Below are 15,911 nucleotides of genomic sequence, written 5' to 3' on the forward strand. Positions count from 1 at the left end.
AGTTTTCCCTTCTGGCCAGGAACCACAAATCAAGAACTCTATTATCCTGTAAGTGCCTGTAGTCAATATCTTCCCTAATCCACTGGTTCTGCATTCACCCGCTTCCTACTCTACAGCACAGCTAGATATAGTGTTCCTAATCAATTTGAGGTTTTCTCAGTCTTCCATGACACAGACCCCAGGGTCTCAGAACAGGTGAAACTTCCTGTGGTTGGAGCTGAGACTATCTTTGTTTTTTGGGTTTTTTTGTTTTGTTTTGTTTTTTTTAATTTAATAGCCTTTTATTTACAGGTTATGGGTAACTTTACAGCATTAACAACTGCCAAACTTCTTGTTCCATTTTTTCACCTCTTACACCCCACCCCCTCGCCCAGATGGCAGGATGACCAGTAGATGTTAAATATATTAAAATATAAATTAGATACACAATAAGTATACATGACCAAAACGTTATTTTGCTGTACAAAAAGAATCAGACTCTGGGAAATATTGCAATTAGCCGTGATGGAAATCAAAAATTCAAATTGGGATAAATATAGGGTTGGGAATTCAATGTAATGGTTTAGTCATCTCCCAGGTTCTTTCTCTGGGCATGCTGTTCAGTTCATTACTGCTCCATTGGAAATATTTGGTTGATCTCATTGGAGGATGGCCATTTATCAGAACTGGTCATCATATAGTAATTTGTTGAAGTATATAATGATCTCCTGGTCCTGCTCATTTCACTCAGCATCGTTCTGTAATCTCCCAGGCCTTTCTGAAATCATCCTGGGTCATTTCTTTACAGAACAATAATATTCCATAATATTCATATACCACAATTTATTCAGCCATTCCAACGTGGGCATCAACTCAGTTTCCAGTTTCTAGCCACTACAAAGGGACCCACAAACATTCAAATACAGGTCCCTTTCCCTTCTTTTTGTCTTTTGGGATATAAGCCCGTCAACACTGGATCAAAGGGTATGCACAGTTTGATAACTTTTGGATAGTTCCAAATTACCCAGAATTTTGATTCGTTCACAACTCCACCAACAGTTCATCAATGTCCCAGTTTTTCCCTCCCTCCAACAATCTTTATTTTTCCTGTCATCTTAGCCAATCGACAGGTGTTGGGTGGTATCTTAGAGTTGTCTTAATTTTCATTTCTCTGATTAATAAAGCTTGGAGCATCTTTTCATATGACTAGAAATAGTTTCAATTTCTTCATCTGAGAACTGTCTGTCCATATCCTTTGACCATTTTTCAATTGGAGAATGGCTTGACTTTTTATAGAGTTAATTCTCTATATATTTTAGAAATGAGGCCTTTATCAGAACCTTTGACTATAAAAATATTTTCCCAGTTTATTGCTTCCTTCAATCTTTTCCAAAAAAACTTTTCAGTTTGGTATAGTCGAAATTTTCTATTTTGTGATCAGTAATCTCTCTAGTTCTTCTTTGGTCATAAAGTCCTTCCCTTCCACAGGTCTGAGAGATAAACATCCTGTGTTCCTCTAATTTTTAAATAATTTATTCTTTATGAAGGTCGTGAACCCATTTTGACCTTATCTTGGTGTCGTGTTAGTGTGGATCAATGCCTAGTTTCCCATATTAGTTCCAATTTTCCACAATTTTTATCAAACAGTAACTTTTTCCCAAAAGCTGGGGTTTTGGGTTTGTCAAAGACTAGGTTGCTATAGTTGTTGACTGTTTTGTCCCTTGAACTAACCTTTCCACATCAACTAATCATTCCTTAGCCAATACCAAATGGTTTTGGAACTGCTGCTCTATAATATAATTTTTAGATCTGGTACAGCAACCACATTCATTTGATTTTTTTTTAACCTTGAATTTTGACCTTTTTTTTCCATATGAATTTTTGTTTTTTTTCTAGGTCATTAAAAAATAGTTTTTTGGGGTGATTGGTATGTGCTAAATAATAGATTAGTTTATAATATTGTCATCTTTATTATATTTGTCGCCCTATCCAAGAGATTTAATATTTTCAATTGGTTAGATCAGACTTAATTTATGTGAAAAGTGGTCTTAATTTTGCTCATAAGTTCAATTTTCCCTTGGATAGATTCCTAAATTTTATTTTCCCAGTTACTTTTAAATGATTTCTCTTGTAACTCGACTGTTGGATTTTTTAGTGATATATAAGAATGCTAAGCTTATGTGGGTTTATTTATAACCAAACTTTTAAAGTTGTGGTTATTTCTAATAACTTTTTAGTAGAATCTCTGAGGTTCTTTTAAAAGATTATGTCGTCGGCAAAAGGTAGTTTGGTTTCTCATTTATTCTTATTCCTTTAATCTCTTTCCAGTCTTATTGCCAAAGCTGGTTTCTAATACAATTATATAGTAACAGTGATAGTAGGCAACCTTGTTTCACTCAGATTTATTGGGAATGGTTGTTTTGTCTCCATTACATAGATGCTTACTGATGGTTTTAAAAGATGCTGCTGATTTTTTAAGGAAAGTCCAATATTCCTATACCCGTTTTTAATAGGAATGGTTTGGATTTTGTCAAATGCTTTTCTGCATCTATTGAGATGATCATATGGTTTTGTTAATTTGCATTACCACCAATTATATTGGAATTTTCCTAAACTGAACCAGCCCTGCATTCCTGGTATAAACCTACTTAATATATTATTATCCTGGGAAGATTTTTGTCTTTTTTTTAATATCTTATTTAAAATTTTTAGCATAATATTATTGGGAGTTTCTATAATTTTCTTTCTCTTTTTTCAACCTACGTGGTTTAGGATCATACCATTTGTGTCATAGAAGGAATTTGGTAGGACTCCTTCATTCCTTTTTATCAAATAATTTATATAACTTGGAAATTGTTCTTTAAATGTTAATAAAATTAATAAATAATCTGGACCTGGGGGTTTTTTTCTTAGGGATTGTTTTTGCCTGTTCTTTTTTCTGAAATGGGACTATTCCAAAATTTACTTCCTCCTCGTTAGTCTGGGAATTATATTTTAGGAGGTAGTCATCCCTTTATTTAGGTTATCAAATTTATTGGCATAAAGGAGCAAATTCCTTATTTTTCTCTAATTTCCCTTCATTGGGGACTCCCTTTTCATTTTTTTAAGTCTAATTTATTTCCTCCCCTCCTTTTTCTAATCAGATTTCAAAGGCATCTATTTTATTGGTTTTTCATAGAACCAACCTTAGTTTTATTAATTAGTTCAGTAGTTTTTTTATTTTCAATATTTTTAATTTCCCCAAAAGAATTTCAAATTTAGTTTTATTGGGTTTTAATTTGGTCTTTTTAGTTTTTTTAGTTAAGAATTCATTAATCTTTTTCTTTCTCTGTTTTATTCAAGTAAGCCTCTGGTTAAAATTCCCTCTTATTACCGCTTTACATCCCAAAATTTTTATGATGTCTCATCATTGTCATTTCTTGAGTGTTATTTTGTATCTATAATTTGCTCTTCACCCAATCATTCTTTAAGATGAGATTTTTAGTTTCTATTACTTTTGGTCTATTTAACTCTTTTGTTAATGTAGTTTTTATTGCATCATGATCTGAAAGAATGCATTTACCATTTCTGCTTTTTGCATTTAATTTTGGTCTTTATGTCCTAAATATGATCAATTTTTGAATAAGTTCCATGAACTGCTGGGAAAGGTTTTCCTTTTTATTCCATTTAATTTTCTCCAAAGATCAAATACCTAATTTTAATATTCTATTTATTTTTAATTTCTTTCTTATTTGTTTTGTGGTTTGTTTTGTCAATTCTGAGGAAGGTTGAGATCTCCCCATTAAGTTTTGTTGTCTATTTTTTTCCCTCTTCTTCTCCTTTGGAAGTTGATTCCACACTTGGCAAATTTTAATATTGATATCGTTCGTTTTTATCCCTTTAAGGATGTGGTTTCCTTCCTTATCTCTTTTAATAAGATCAATTTTTGCTTTTGTTGACTGGAAAAGGATGCTACCCTCTTTTTGACTTCACCTGAAGTAAAGTTTTGCTCAGCCTTTTACCTTTCTCATTGTATCTCCTGCTTTAAATGTGTTTTCTTGTAAACAACATATTGTAGGGTTCTGACTTTTGTCCAGTCTGCTATCTGCCTCCTCTTTATGGGGAGTTCATCCCATTCACATTTACGGTTGGGAATTACTAAATCTGTTTTTCCCTGCCATCCTAATAACCCCAGATTACTTTACTTTTCTTCCTCCCCCAACCCTCTTTCCCTTTTTTGAACTTATCCCCACTTGACACAATGCACCCCTTTAAATCCCTCCCTCCCCCTTTAATTTTTCCCTTCCTTCCCTTATTACCTTTTTTTTCCCTTTTCCCTCCCCCCTTTTTAAATGAGGCAGAGGAATTTTCTCTAAAACAAATGTCAATTATTTTTTCTTTGAGCCAACTCTGATGAAAAGTAAGATTCACACAATGTTCCTCCCCTCTAAATTCCCTCAGAATGATGTTTTTTGTTCTTCGTGGGATTGGCCCTCTTTTTTATCCCTCCTTCCACCTTATTCCCATCATCCCTTTTCCATATCTACTTCCCTTTTTATGTTATATCAGTAAAATCAAATTATACGTATTCTTTTGTATATCCACAACAGAAATCAATTCTCAAGAGGTATTTTTTATCTTTTCTGCATCTCTTGAGTTCTTGTTGGAGATCAAATTTTTGTTTAGTTCTTTTTTTCCTTATAAACAAATGGAATTCATTTTGTTTTATTAATTCCATCTTCTTTTCCCCTGGAAGAAAATGCTCCCAAAATGGGTTGTTTATTTTCTCATCCCAAGTTCTTTTGCCTTTGGGAATATCAGACCGGCCTTCAATCCTTTATTGTGGACACCAGATCTTGGGTGATCCTTATTTTGCACCTCGGTATTTAAATTTTTTTTGGCTGCTTGTAAAATTTTTCCTTAATCTGATAGTTCTGAAATTTAAATATTCCTTTGGGTTTTATTTTGGGTTTTCTTTGGTGTTGATAACTTTAATCCTTTTTACCCGATTCTATTACATCGGGAGTTCTTTTGGTATTTCAAAAAATCAGGCTCTTTTTTCATCATAGTTTTAAACTCAATAATCCTCAGATTATCTCCTGATTATTTTCTAATTTGGTGTTTTTGCAAGTAGAAATTTCTGTTTTTTCCAGTTTTCATTTTTTTTTTTTGCTGACTTGCCTTTCTCAATGAATCATTATTTCTATTTTTCAGTTCTAATTTTTAAAAATTATTTTCTTTTATTTTACTTTTTCTGTTATGTCCAAATGGGTTTTAAATGTATTTTTGGTCTGTGGAATGTTTTCCATTTAAAAAAATTTTTTTATGAATTAATTTTCTTTTTTCCAACCCGATCCTACTTTCTTGGGGTTCTTGTCTTTTTCCAATTCACAAACTATTTCTAGTAATTTTTTTTTTTCCTATTCACAATTTTCTTTCTGCAATTTTTACTTTTTCCAATTTTTATTTCAGGAAGTTGTTGCTCTCTTATAAGGCTTCTCTTTCTTTTCCCTATTTACCTTCTAACTCTCTTTTGAGACTTTTAATGGTCTCTTCTATGACAGTATCATGTAAAAGAGGACAGTCTGGTGCATGTTTGGTATTTGCTGTCACTTCAGGTTTGCTGACCTGCTCTTTTTCTGCATAGAAGCTGTTGATCGTTCTTTTCATCTTTTTATTCATGTTTTAAAGCCTTTAGGGTATGCCTCCTAGGCAAGGGGGTTACCAGCTTCCTCTGCAGAACAGGAGAGATGTAAACTGGTTTCAGGCTCCAAGGTATGGGAGTGCTCTGAGTGAGAGTTTTCCCTTCCCCCAACAGGAGGTGGATTCAGCACTAGCCGAGCTATCAAACTGCTTAGTAGGGCTGTGTTGGTTAGCGATTGCCCTAGGCTAGAGACTAAGGGGTGAAAGTGTCACTGCCCCAGGCCAGAGCCTCTTGTGGGGCTGTGGGTATTAGCAGTTGACCACAAACCACTGATTCTACAGGAATTCTGCCTGGCAGTCTCTGCTCCAACGTCTCTGCCCCACTTCTCTGCCCGACAAATCGGCCCTACACAAGATCTATGGCCCCAAGCCGAGCCCCGCCTGTGCAGATTACAGGCTAACCTGGGCTGTGCCCTCCTGCTGTGCAGGTTCGCAACTGCCCCAAGGAAAAGCCCAGTACTGCGGGTTGGGGCTGCCAGCTTGTGCTGAGATCTGTGCTTTCACTTTCGGTTTGAGACTCTCCTCAGAACCTAATTTCTCTCCCAGTCTATGTTGATCCCCCCCCAAGCCCCGGAACAAATCTTTTTTGGCGAGACTGCAGATTTTCTTTGGCTGGTGAGTTGTTATACTTCTTATCTTTACGAATTGTAGCAGTCAAGACTATTTTTGAGACTCGATATAATATTGATAAAGAGGATAAGAGAAGAGCTTAGAAAGTTGCATGTGCCTTCTCCGCCATCTTGGCTCCACCAAAAAAAATAATTCTTTAAAAAAAAATTTGGTGAAATGGAAAAAAAAAATTCCATAAAACAAAATAACTCATTTAAAAACTCAATTAGACAAATACAAAAAGAAAGAAAAAAGTAAATGAAGAGAATCACTCATTAAGAATCAGACTTACACAGATGGACATGAATGACTCAAGGAGACAACAAGAATCAATCAAGCAAAAGCAAAAAAAAAAAAAGAAAAAATAGGAAAAAATGTCAAATATCTACTTGGGAAAACAATAGACCAGGAAAACAGATCTAGGAGAGAAAATCTAAGGATTATTGCACTGCCTGAAAATCATGATGACAAAAAGAGTGTAGACACTATTTCTGAGGAGATCATCAAAGAGAACTTCCCCGATGTTACAAAAACAGAAGGTAAAATAGACATTGAAAGAATTCATTGATCAAATACTGAAAGAGATCCCCAAATCCAAACTCCAAGAAATAGTGTGGCTAAACTCCAGAACTATCAGACCAGGGAAAAAAAATACTACAAGTAGTCAGAAAAACACAATTCAAATACCAAGGAAGCACAATAAGGATCACTCAGGATCTAGCAGCATCCATATTAAAGGATCGAAGGGCCTGGAATTTGATATTCCAAAAGGCAAAGAACTTGGTATGCAGCCAAGAATAAATTAACCACCAAACTGAGCATTTTCTTCCAGGAAAAAGGATAGACACTCAATGAAATAGGTGAATTCCATCTATTTCTGCTGAAAAAAACTAGAACTACTAGAAACTAGAGGTGGAAAGGACATTGTACCAGAACAAAGGTAAAGTGGGGGTATTACATCTCACAAAGAGACAAAGAAAACCTATTTTATCTGAGAGAAAGAATGGAGGGGGATGGATATAGTGGGTATCTTACTGCATCAGAATTGGCTTTAAGAGAAAAATTTTAGACATATTCAATTTATGGTGAAACTTCTCCCACCTCATTGAAAAGTGAGAAGGGAAAAGTGAAAAGAGAAGGAATAACCAAAGCAGAAGGGAATATGGAAATTGTGAGGGAAAGGAATAAGATAGGGGGAGGAACTCTAAGGCAGGGGGAGGGATACTAAAAAGGGAGGGCTGTGAGAAGCAAGTGGTGCTCACAAGTTTAATAAGGGAGGAAGGGGAAAGAAGGGAGAAAAGCATAAACAGGGTTAACAAGATGTCAAGTAATACAGAATATGTAATTTTAACCATAAATGTGAATGGGGTAAACTCCCTCATAAAGAGGAAGCAGTTAGCAGAATGGATTAAAAGCCAGCATCCTACAATATGTTGTTTACAGGAAACACACCTGAAGCAGGGAGATACATGCAGAGTAAAGGTAAAAGGTTGGAGCAAAATCTACTATGCTTCAGGTGAAGTAAAAAAAAGCAGGGGTAGCCATGCTGATCTCAGATCAAGCAAAAGCAAAAATTGGTCTAATTAAAAGAGATAAGGAAGGGCACTATATCTTGCTAAAGGGTAGCATAGATAATGAAGCAATATCAATATTAAACATATATGCACCAAGTGGTGTAGCATCTGAAGTCTTAAAAGAGAAATTAAGAGAGCCGCAAGAAGAAATAGACAGCAAAACTATAATAGTGGGAGATCTCAACCTTGCACTCTCAGAATTAGATAAATCAAACCACAAAATAAATAAGAAAGAAGTCAAAGAGGTAAATAGATTACTAGAAAAGTTAGATATAATAGATCTCTGGAGAAAAGGAAATGGAGACAGAAAGGAGTACACTTTCTTTTCAGCAGTTCATGGAACCTATACAAAAATAGACCATATATTAGGACATAAAAACCTCAAACTCAAATGCAGTAAGGTAAATGCATCATTTTTCAGGCCACGATGCAATGAAAATTACATTCACTAGAAAGTCAGGGAAAAATAGGCCAAAAATAATTGGAAACTAAGTAATCTCATACTAAAAAAAAAATGATTGGGTGAAACAGCATATCATAGACGTAATTAATAATTTCACCCAAGAAAATGACAATAATGAGATGTCATACTAAAATGTGTGGGATGCAGCCAAAGTGGTAATAAGGGGAAATTTAATATCTCTAGAGGCCTACTTGCCTAAAATAGAGAAAGAGAAGGTCAACAAATTGGGCTTGCAACTAAAAATGCTAGAAAAGAAACAAATTAAAACCCCTCACTTAAACACTATACTTGAATTCTAAAAATAAAAGGAGAGATTAATAAAATTGAAAGTAAAAAACAAACTATTGAATTAATTAATAAAACTAAGAGTTGTTCTATGAAAAATACCAACAAAATAGATAAACCCTTAGTAAATCTGATTAACAAAAGGAAAGAGGAAAATCAAATTGTTAGTTGTAAAAACGAAAAAGGAGAACTCACCACTAATGAAGAGGAAATTAGAGCAATAATGAGGAGTAACTTTGCCCAACTTTATGCCAATAAATTCGATAACTTAAATGAAATGGAAGAATACCTTCAAAAATATAGCTTGCCCAGATTAACAGAGGAAGAAGTAAAGTGGTTAAACAGTTCTATCTTAGAAAAAGAAATAGAACAAGTTATTAATCAACTCCCTAAGAAAAAATTCTCAGGACCAGATGGATTTATTTACATGTGAATTCTACCAAACATTTAAAGAACAATTAACTCCAATGCTATATAAACTATTTGAAAAAATAGGGATTGAAGGAGTCATACCAAATTCCTTTTTTGACAAAGATATGGTACTGATACCTAAACCAGGTAGTTGAAAACAGAGAAAGAAAATTATAGACAAACCTCCCTAATGAATATTGATACCAAAATCTTAAATAAAATATTAGCAAAAAGATTACAGAAGATCATCCCCAGGATAATAGACCATGACCAATAGGATTTATACCAGGAATGCAGGGCTGGTTTAATAAACTTCTTTGGGGCATTTCTTCAGAGGAAAGAATACAAAACTATATCAAATTTTTTGACCAAATCATGCCTCTACTATGTCTGTATCCCCAAAGAGATTTTTTAAGGCAAAAGGACACATATATTCAAAAATATTCATAGAAGCTCTTTTTTTGTGGACAAACAATTGCAAACTGAGGGGATGCCCATCAATTGGGGAATGTATACAAATTGTGGTACCTTAAAATGGAATGCTATTGAGCTAATAAGAAATGTTCTCAGAAGAAGCTGGAAAGACTTACATGAACTGATTCAAAGTGAAATATATTGTGTACAAAGTAATCTCAATACTCTAAGATAATCAGCTGTGAATGACTTAGCTTTCTCAGCAATATAAAGATTCAAGACAATAAAATTACTATTCATCCCAAGAGAAAGAGAAAGAATTGATGGTGTCTGGTTGAAACATAATTTTTATATTTTTTCTTGAATTTTTTGAATTATGTATTATTTTACAACATGACTATTATATGTACATGATTACACATAAAAATCTATATTGAAATGTTTATCTTCTCAATGAGGGAGTGTTAGGATGGAAAGAGGAAGATAATTTAGAATTCCAAGTTTTAAAAATTGATGTTTAAAATTTTACTCCTAATTAGGAAAAAATAAAATATTAAATATTTTTAAATAAAGAAAGTAGGGATCCTCCAACCAGCATCACACCATCCATAATTGGAACTATCAGTTACAGCAAATGAAAAAGTTTTGAGTGTTATGAATAAGTTCATTTACTTTGGAGATATGCTTTCTAGTTGTGTGCATATTGATAATGAGGTTGACACACACATTAACAGACCTAGCTCATTGTTTGGGGAAGCTTTGAAGGAAAGTGTGGGAGAGAAGAGATATTAGACTACCAACTAAAATGATAGTCTACAGAATCACAGTGCTGACCTCACTGTTGTATGCCTGTGAAAACTGGACAGTATACTAGCACTATGCCAGGAAGTTTAAATTCTTTCCTTTAAGAAGATTCTGAAGATCTGGTAGGATAAGATAAAAAACCCTGAGGTCCCTTTTAGAACTAAAATACCAAACATTCAATCTCTATTTCAAAGAACACAACTCTGTAGGTCTGGTCAAATGTATGCTTATCAAAAGGCCTATTTTATGGAGAGTTCACACAGGGCAAGCACTCACATGGAATCAGAAAAAGTGATACAAGGATACTCTTAAAGTTTCTCTTAAAGTCTTCAGAATTGATTGTGTGACATGGACAACACTGATGCAGGATTACCCAGTCCTCATCCTCAGAGAATATTCTATGCTCTAGAAGCAAAGCAGAATTCAAGTAGTTCCAAAGAAACAAGATGGGCAAATTTAGTGAATCCATCCCAAATGTTCACATAGATGATTTATGACCAAGTTTTAGTAGAGCATTTTGAGGTCATTGGTCCGATTATCCATAGTCAAACACACTGAAACTTGACTCTAACATAGTTATGTAATTTTGGTCTGTGAATGAAGAACAACCAACCACAACATTGATTTTATTTTATTTTGACTATTTGTATTATTTTTATCTTATATTAATCACTGAATGGTTATTGCCTCAAATTGAGACCTGGAAAAGACCTTAGCACAAAAATAGCCAAGACCTCCCAATGTAACTAAACTATCTTCATTGTCCTTATCTGTATCTTGCCACTGGATGCATATTACTCTAGAAGAGAGAGGAAGACTGGTGACTTTGCCCAGCCTTCCATAACTTAAATACAATTTTTTTATAAGTCATAACATCTTTTTCCTGATGTCATGGTCTTCTGTGGCAATGAAGACAAACAACAGCAACAACATGACTTGGAAACCCACAAAAAAAAGTATTGATGGAGTGACTACATACTTCACTTTTCTGATATTTGCATCAGGAATTTCTCCAGTTGAAGACTTTCAAATTTTATTTATTCATTTAATATCTGTCTCCAGTTATATTCAAAACATATTTAAAATATTTGTTTTCAAGATTTTTGAGTTCTAGATTCTCTCCCTTATCCCCACCTTATGTGAAGTTATGCAAAACATTTCCATAAAAGTGAAATTGTGGGAAAAAATAGATCTTCCAACATAATTAAAATAAAAATCCTCAAAATAATTAAGTTAAAAAGAAAGATAAAAATAGAGAAAGTTTCAATTTGTGTTCAGACACAGTCAGTTCCTTCTCTGGGTATGAATAGGATTTTTCATCATAAATCCCTCAGAGTAGTTGCGGATGACTGTACTACTTAGAATAACAATTTCATTTAAAGCTAGTCATTCCAGAATATTAATATTATTTTATATACAATATATTTCATTTTGTTCATGGAAAACTTTCTAGGTTTTCTTTTCCTGACAACATCCTGCTCATTATTTCCCAGAGAACAATAGTATTCCATCACAAAACATACCATGGTTTATTGAGCTCCATTGATGGGCATACCTCAATTTCTGAGGGGATTATTATTCTGAGAAGAGAGCTGCTATGAATATTTTTATACATATACATTTTCCATTTTTTCTTTTCTATTTTTTCTGAATCTCTTGTGATAGTCATGCCTAGTAGTGCTATTGTCAACTCAAGAAATATGCAAGAATTTGCAGCCCTTTGGCACATATCATATCTTTTGCTCATTTATCAATTGGGGCATAATTCTTATTTTTTAAAATAAATTTGACTCAGTTTCCTCTATGTTGAAGCCTTACCAGAGAAATTTCTTTCAAAATGTTTTTTAACAATTACTATTGCTAATTTTATTTTTCCCTACTCTCTCTCCTTTCACCCTGTCTTTCCTCAAAAGTGTTTTGCTACTGAGCACTCCTTCCCTGAATACGCCTCTTTTTTAATCAGGTTAAGGTAGATTTCTACACTGCTTTTGAGTTATTTCCTATTTGAACCAATTTTGATGAAAGTAAGGGTTTAAGGATCCTTCCCCCGCCCTCTTCTCCTACATTTTAAAAGCTTTTTCTTAACTCTTTTAAATAATAGATAATTTGCATCATTCCACTTCTTCCTTTCCCTTTCTCCCAGTACATTCCTTTCTCATCCCTTAATTTCACCAGTTTTTTAAAAAAGATATTATCCCTTCATATTCATCTCATACCCATGTCCTCTATCTATATATACCTCTAACTGTCATAATAATTAGAATGTTCTAATGAATTAAAAGTATCATTCGTTCATGGAAGAATGTAAACAGATAAATCTCATTAAGTGTCTTATGATATCACTTTTGTGATTACCTCTTGTCCTTCTCCAGAGTCCTATATTTTAAAATAAAATTTTCCATTCAGTTCTGGTCTTTCCATCATCAATGCTTGAAAAACTTCTATTTCATTGAATAACTAACTATCTTTTCCTCTGAAGGATTGTACTCAGTTTTGCAGGATAGGTGATTCTTGCAATCCTAGATCCACTGCTTTTCAGACTATCATATTCCAAGCCCTTCAGTCTTTTAAGTGGAAACTGCTATATCTTGTGTTATCCTGACTGTTACTCCATTATATTTGACCTGGAAATTCCAGAATTTGGCTATAATATTCCTGGGAGTCTTCATTTTGGGATCTCTTTTAGTAGGTGATCAGTGGATACTTTATTCCCTGTTTCTACAATATTAGGACAATTTCCTTGGTAATTTCTTGAAAAATAATGTCCAGGCTCTTTTTTTTATTATGACTTTGAGGTATAAAAATAATTTTTAAATTCCTCTGCTGGATCTATTTTACAGCTTAATTGTTTTTCCAATGAGATATTTCTATTTTTTTCTTTTGGTTTTGCTTTATTGTATCTTGATTTCTTATAAAGTCTTTAGCTTCCATTTGCTCAGTTCTAATTTTTAAGGAATTATTTGCCTCAGTGAGTTTTTGTACCCCCTTTCTCAATTGGCCAATTTTGTTTTATAAGGTATTCCTTTCCTTATTAACTTTTTGTATTTACTTTTGCATCTCTCTCAGTTCTTTTCCTAATTTTTCCTGCATCTCTTTTTATTTTCAAAATTCTTTTTGAGCACTTCCATGGCTTGAGCTCAATTCTTATTTTTCTTGAAGGTTTTGGATGTAGGAGCTTTGACTTTGTTATCTTCTTCATATGTGTTTTGATATTTCAGTGGTCAGAAACTTTTTTTTGTTTGTTTTCTGCTCATTTCCCTAGCCTATTATTCTGCTTTTAACTGTGTCTCAAATTACAGCTTTTTTTTTCTATTGTGGAAGGTGCACTGTCCCAAGCTTCAGAGCTTTTGTGCAGTTGTTTTCAGAAATTCTTCTAGGAATCAGGCCACAAGCATTCTATTCTCCCCTGGAGCTGCATCCCTGCACCACTGTAGCTGTCAGATGTAGTGTGCTGGCCCAGGACTGGGGTTCTGCTGGTTGGGGCTGTGCTGGGACTGCTCACTAGACTCCTTTCCCATTTTCACAGACCCTCTTCCTTGAACTTCCAAATTCTCCCTGATTTTCCTGGGCTGAGAGATCTAGAAGCCATTAGTACTGCCACTGATTCAAAGGACAGCCCTGGACTGGGGTAGGGACTGTGTCCTGGGCTATGCCAGTGCTCCTTGCCTTGGGTACATTTGACTCCTACCCTGGTGTCACAGACCTTTTTTGCTGAGCTTCTGAGTTGCATTCAGCTTGAAAATGTTCTGCTCCATCTTTTGGGGGGTTCTGATGCTCTAAAATATGTTTAGAGTCATTATTTAAAGGAATTTGGAGTGTATTGGGAGAGAGACTGGGTAAGTTCCTATTTTAATTCTGCCATCTTGGCTCCCTCCAGTGAAAACTTTACTACACCATTTAAAAACAGCAGTCACTCACTGAAAATATTGATAGCTTTGAAAACCTCAGGAAAAGGACAGAGGAGTGTTGCTAATTACATCTGATCTTTTGGTAGTTTTGCCCAGATTGAATTTAGTCCTGTCCAATGTTAACACCATGGTGATACCATTAATCCCCCTTGCTAAATCATTTAATAAAATATTGTTTTTGTCTTTAAGACATAAAGATAAATGCCAGTTTAGCAAACAGCTGAACACTATATTTCTTTCCTTCCATTTCTCCAGCAAGATTTGTTTTTATCACATACAGCTTGGCAAAACATTGCTTTTCCCATGTGCTAAATTTAGTGTGAATCAGACACCAGTAATCTTATTTGCTGTTGTCTATTACGAGTGCCTTAACTACAATCAATGGTGTTGATAAATAAAGTGCATTAGTAGTCTCTGTACGCTAAGAATATTGGCTAGCTAAATAGGCCATGTTGAATCCTGAAAAAAATATTGGGTTTAGGCCTGCCATTCCAGGTATTCATTCAAGTCAGGTTGAAAATTTTCCCATTCTCAACTGTAGGCTAGATAAATGCAAAGCAAGAAATATGCATTTTTCAAATTATTGGAACATACAGAAGAGAAAAACTACAGCAGTAATATTTATTTTATTTTTTCATTTAATAGTGCTTTACTTTTTCCAGTTACATGTAAAAATACTTTTCAATGAATATTTCTTTTAATCCTCTGCAAATTATTTATTTATTTTTACATTGTTACGAAGAGTATTTTTTTTCATGACTCCTTTTTTTTTTTAAAATTACAAAGTATATGCAAAGGTAATTTTTTTCCACACTGACACTTGCAAAACTTTTTGTTCCAAAATTTCTCCTCTTTCCTCCCATCCCCTTCCCTAGCTGACTACTATTGGTAGTCCAATACATGTTAAATATGTTGAAAGACATGTCAAATCCAATGTATGTATACATATTTATATGATTATTTTGCTGCACAAGAAAATCAGATCAAGAAGTGAGGAAAAGAAAAACAGAGAAAGAAAACAAAATGAAAGCAAAGAACAACAGAGAGAGTGAGAATGCTATATTGTGTTCCACACTCTGTTCCCACAGTTCTCTCTCTGGTTGTAGATGGTTCTCTTCATCACTGAACAAGTTGAACTGGTTTGAATCATCTCATTGTTGAAGAGAGCTACATTCATCTGAAATCATCCTGCTAGTCGTTTCTTACCGAACAATAGTATTCTATACTATACATCATTTATTCAGCTATTCTCAAATTAATGGGCATCCACTAAGTTTCCAGTTTCTTGCCACTACAAAGAGGGCTGCCACAAAAATTTTTGCACATGTGGGTCCCTTTCCCTTCTTTAAGATCTCTTTGGGTTATAATCCCAGTAGGAACACTGCTGAATCAAAGGGTATGCACAGTTTGATAACTTTTTCACCAGAATTCCAAACTGCTCTTCAGAATGGTTGGTTCTGTTCACTGTTCCAACAGCAATATATCAGTGTCTTCAGTTTTCTCACATCTCCTCCAATATTTGTCATTATCTTTTTCTGTCATGTTAGCCAGTCTGAGAGGTGTGTAGTGGTTTCTCAGATCTGTCTTAATTTGAATTTATCTGATCAATAATGATTTGGAGAACCTTTTCATGTGACTACAAATAGTTTTAATTTTTTCATCTAAAATTGTCTGTTCATATTCTTTGATCATTTCTCAATTGGAGAATGGCTTGACCTATTATAAATGTGAGTCAATTATTTATAGAGTTCTAGAAATGAGGCCTTTATCAGATCCTTTGGA

Source organism: Sarcophilus harrisii, chromosome 6 (genome assembly GCF_902635505.1).
Source record: "Sarcophilus harrisii chromosome 6, mSarHar1.11, whole genome shotgun sequence".
In the NCBI taxonomy this organism is placed as follows: Eukaryota; Metazoa; Chordata; class Mammalia; order Dasyuromorphia; family Dasyuridae; genus Sarcophilus; species Sarcophilus harrisii.